Genomic DNA, 5,350 nt, shown 5'->3' with positions numbered 1-5,350 from the left:
ATGCCAAGACAAGTCATATAAGCCGATAACACTTCGCGGACTTTATATCGGTATGAATCAGGTAGAAATCGCAAACAGGCAAAACGAAAGCCGAATTGTCATCGCATAGCCTTAGTCCGAAAGTAAACCTAGGTCTTGCCCTAAACCCAGTCTTGCTGGATCCTGAAATCTCAAAGGAATAATATCGACATCCCGATATGAGATCCCAAAACTTGTCTCATTACTTAAGTCTATACGTTTTCACGAGTCCTCGCACAAAGCAAAAGCTGCGCGCTCAACAGACTATGGATACGGTGATCGTCCCGGGGCAAGGAACGAGACGACAACTCACTCCTTCGCCCTCTAACTTGGAAAAACCCGGAGTTCTCTCGATTTATAATAAGCCGAAAAGATTTTATAGATTGAGCCAAGCAATATAAAAAAAGCCCAAACAAGGGCAGGGATTCAAAGCCGCCAACGACCAGTCCCAAAACATGCACACTGTGGCATCACAAACAGGCCGAAACAGGAAAAAAAATCCCTGAAAGGATCATTACCCTAAGCACTCCTCGGAGCACTACCTTCATCCTCAACCTCACAGCCATTGCCTCCCTCGGCTGCTTTGTCGTTTCCTCTCCCGCTCGCAACATCTCCACCTTCTTGAGCCACGGGGCCATGCCCCTCGGTCTCTCCCGAACACGGCGTGAGGGTGCACTCGAACCGCAGCTGAGAGAGGATAGAGTCTAAGTCCCCTTCGGAAGCTTTCAATTCCTCCTTGCGAGACAACAGCCTGGTTTCTTTGGAGTCCAGAGTCGGAACCATGTCGCCTTTAAGCAGGTGGATCTCGTTCAGGCTTCCCTCGACGCTCGCCAGAGCCAGGTTCTTCTCATGGACCGCCATGTGGGAATCGAACAGAACAGCCATCCTCGTCAGGCGAGCGTGAAAATCATCCCTCGAAACAATAGTCCTCGACTTTTCTCGGTTCTGAATTTCACGCTGGAGACGACGGACTTTGGAAGCCTTGCTCTTCTTCTCTTTCTTCAGCTTGAACAATGCACTCACCAACTTTCCGAGGTCCCGCTCGTGATCGCTGACCCGAACCTCCAGCTGAGAGAGCTCAGCAGCACGAGCGGCTTCAGTAGATTTCAACGCGGCCTCGGCTTGTTTCAACACCTCTCGCGATTCAGCGAGGCCCCTTGTCAAACGCTCCATCTCTGATCCGCAGTCGCTGAGCATCCAGTCAATCAGGGATACAAACTATACATGAAATAAGGGTAAGGATAATCGTACAACAAGATGGCTCATGCCGAAAATAGTCAAAACAAACCTTGGCACAATGTTGCGACAAAGGTCCTGAGGGCTCCCCTTCCGCGCCAGCGGTACATCTCATCTTCTTGACGGTCTCGGTCGCAGCGCCAGTCCTCTTGTGGCATTTGGTCAAAGGAGCAGCACTGGACGCGGGAAGCCCTAGGACGATCTCCTTCCTATCAAAAGGTGGAGGCATCAATTTCGTCGCCTTCTCCTCCTTAGGAGCTGGGACTGGTGTGGTCGAAGAGCCCGAGGGTTGAGCCGAGACCTCTGGAACTTGAACAGGAACCATGCCGATTCTGCGAGGGGCGTGGCATCACCAGGGGACTTGTTTCCTCCAGCCGAGGTCGACATCGCAGGCGAAGAAAGGATAGCTGGCACCTCAGGCTGAATCCGACCCCCTTCCTTCCCGGCACTGCGTCTGGACAGTCTTTCTTTGAAAGAAAGAAACCCGGCGATGAAGGTTGGATTTCTTTGAAAGAAAGAACCCCGGCGATGAAGGTTGGAGTAGCTTCGTGCATGGCCGGAGTCGGAAGTGCCGAGTTGACATCACCCATCTCGACGTCGGAGTAAGACATTCTTGCTTGAGAGAATGAAGAGAGAAAAGTTTGAAGGAATAAGATGTGTGAAGAATGGTAATTGATGAGTTGCTACTTATAAAGATATGAGGGTGACGTGGATTTCCGCAATAAAATAATCTCAAAAGACAATCTACGAGAAAACGTACTCTTACAAAGATTTCGATTTCTAATTCATATCACTCGCCCGCAAAATCGTCTTCGAGTCTTACGTGCTGGGGAGCTAACTGTTGGGGTCGAAAACGGTTATCTCGAAATCAACGGCTAAGATTATCATTTTAGCAAATTCTTCACGAAAGAGTTCTCGAAAGAAATCAACCATCCCGTCGGTCAGCTCGCCGGCGAGCTGAACCGACGTGTGGTTATACTCGCCCGGCGAGCTCAACTATCATGCCGGTCAGCTCGCCGGCGAGCTGAACCGTCGTGTGGTTGCACTCGCCCGGCGAGCTCAACCATCGCGCCGGTCAGCTCGCCGGCGAGCTGAACCGTCGTGTGGTTGTGTTCGCCGGCGAGTTCGGTCGTCACGCGAGTTGGCTCGCCCGGCGAGCTCGACCTGATTCCGGCCTGTCCGACTTACTTCGACTCCCGTATCCTCCGTATAGCTGTAATATCCGACCTTCGGGGCCATATACTTCTCGTTTCGTTTTGATTAAAGTTATTTTCGAAGTTTTATATGGAATATTCCCGAATGAGATAGACTTGGGTCCGAAGGCGAAGGATGGGCCACCGACCTAGAGCGACTATATAAGGAGAGCCGGAGCAGAAGAAAAAGGGATCCGAGAATTTAGACTTAGAGAACTCATGGTAGCTTAGAGAACTTAGGGCTTAGGTGGTTAGACTAGCACGGCAAGGCATAGAACGTCTTGGCCACCTCTTGTCCTGTTGTTCCGATAGTTAGCATATCTCTACTCCTCTCGGAGAAATCTTGTATTCATACTATTCAATAAAACGCCTCTGAGCGATTATCTATCTTTTTATCGTTCTAAAGTGATTACGCAGAGAATTCGGACCTTCAAGGAAAAACGGGTTCACTCTGTTTTCCTCCATTATTATTGATTATAATCGACGGTGTGAATTTCGGTTCCCACAAACCTTCTTAGAGAGTGTGAGGCACTTAAGGTGAGTTTATATTTTTTTTCGGTATCATAAAATTGGTGTTTGTACTATCTTTCTAACCCATGTGTTTTGGTTTGTCTTATGTCTGTTCAGGCACAGGTTAAAATGTTGGTAAAGCGGGTATCTGAACTTGAGCGACTCTTCTGAGGTTAGTCTTTAAACTCAACCGCATTAGTTTCCTGGTTAAAGAACATAGCTGTTTGAATTGAAACGGATAGGACTGTCGGTAACTGTGTAGTTAGGAAAAAATAACTTTGCCTTAGTGAATCACACTTCATTAAATAGACCCTAACTGCATTTTGCAAACTAAAACTTCATGAAATTGTCTCTAGCTGTTCTGATAAGACAGTTTTCTACTAGTATTCATAGTAGAATCCCTTATTTAATCCTAGTAGAATACTAGTAGAGAATCACACTTCATCTTAAATGGCAAGCTCCTCTAGTTTTGTTAATCTCTTAGCGAGCCAAGGATCAGTTGACCTTGACTCTGCAGAGACTCCTTTGTTTAGTACCCAATCTCTGCAAGAGTCAAGTGTCAAAGAGAGGAGAAAGTGGTCTGTGAAGGAGGATTTAATCCTGATAGGTGTTTGGCTTAACACTAGCAAAGATTCAATCGTCGGTAACGAACAAAAAGGTGCTACCTTCTGGAAGAGGATTGTAGAGTACTATAACTCCAGTCCTCTCTTGGTTGGGACAGTGCCAAGAGAACTAGGGCAATGCAAGTAAAGATGGGCTAGGATCAATGATTTGGTCTGCAAGTTTGCTGGCTGCTACGACACGGCATTGAGGGAGCAGAGAAGCGGTCAAAATGACAACGATGTGATGAAGGCTGCCTTGGATATCTTCAACAGTGACCAGAACATTAAGTTCAACTTGGAACATGCATGGAGGGAGCTTAGGCATGATGTGAAATGGTGCTCCACCTATCTAGTTGTTGCTTTGTTTCAGGATCAGTAGAAGACATGTGCGAGATGAAGACAAAAGATGGTGTCTCTTCCTTGTTCAGTCACGGGTCTTAACTTTCATGTAAACCGGGTCAGAAGTTTTCTTTTTCTGTATGTCTTTTGTATCTCCATGTCGGAGAGTCACGGGTTGTATGTGTCACGGGTTGCTTTGTTGTTGTTGTTGCTTTCTATTACGAACTTCCAAGTCAGTGTGTGTTGCTCTTGTTGTAGTCTGAACTTGTATCATCTCATCAATGAAATTTCTTTCCTCTTATTCCAAACTTTGATCTTTCTACTTCTCAACAACTCAAGACACTTCAAACAATTCTCCAATCTTTCCTCCTCTTCTACTTCTCTAAATTTCACGACAATTAAACCAACAAATCAAGACAGTTCAACCAATTCTCCAAGTTTTCCTCTTGTTCAACTACTTCTGAAATAACTACTTATCAAGTAATGTTTTTTTTTAACTCTAAACATGATTCTAAAACCTGATTAGTAATTTTTTATTTATTTTTTTAACTCTAAATATGATTCTAAAACCTGATTACTAAATTTTTTTTTTAACTCTAAACATGATTCTAAAACCTGATTAGTAATTTTTTTTTAACTCTAAACATGATTCTAAAACCTGATTAGTAATTTTTTTTGATTTTTTTAACTCTAACCATGATTCTAAAACCTGATTACTAATTTTATTTTTTTTTTGCAGTATGGGAGATGAAGTCGATCGAAGATTGAATGCGGCATTGAATAAGGATGTCGATGAATATTTTGAAGACACATACAACAACATCGTCAAGAACCAAACAAAGAAACAAAGCAAACGTGCATATGTCGAACGAAACCGCGAAGAGGGCCATACAAGACTATGGAATGACTACTTCAGTGAAAATCCTACATTTCCGCCTCATTTATTCAGATGGCGTTTCCGCATGAACAAGGCGGTATTCATGCGTATTGTCGATCGCCTCTCAGAAAATTTTCCATTCTTTCAACAAAGAAGAGATGCTGTCGGAAGATTAGGTCTATCTTCACTACAAAAGTGTACGGCAGCTCTTCGTATGCTTGCTTATGGCTGTGATGCTGACGCCGTTGACGAATATCTCTGACTTGGTGAAAGCACAGCACTTTCATGTTTAAGCAATTTCACAGAAGGCGTAATACAGTTATTTGGAGATGAGTATCTACGAAGACCCACCCCAGAGGATCTTCAGCGACTACTCGATTTTGGAGAGATACACGGCTTTCCTGGGATGATAGGAAGCATCGACTGTATGCATTGGGAGTGGAAAAATTGCCCAACCGCCTGGAAAGGACAGTACACACATGGATCAGGAAAGCCAACAATTGTTTTGGAGGTTGTAGCTTCACAAGATCTTTGGATATGGCACGCTTTTTTTGGTCCTCCATGTACCTTAAACT

The sequence above is a fragment of the Brassica oleracea genome, chromosome C1, assembly GCF_000695525.1.
Source record: "Brassica oleracea var. oleracea cultivar TO1000 chromosome C1, BOL, whole genome shotgun sequence".
Taxonomy (NCBI): domain Eukaryota; kingdom Viridiplantae; phylum Streptophyta; class Magnoliopsida; order Brassicales; family Brassicaceae; genus Brassica; species Brassica oleracea.
This window is presented reverse-complemented; position numbering follows the sequence as displayed.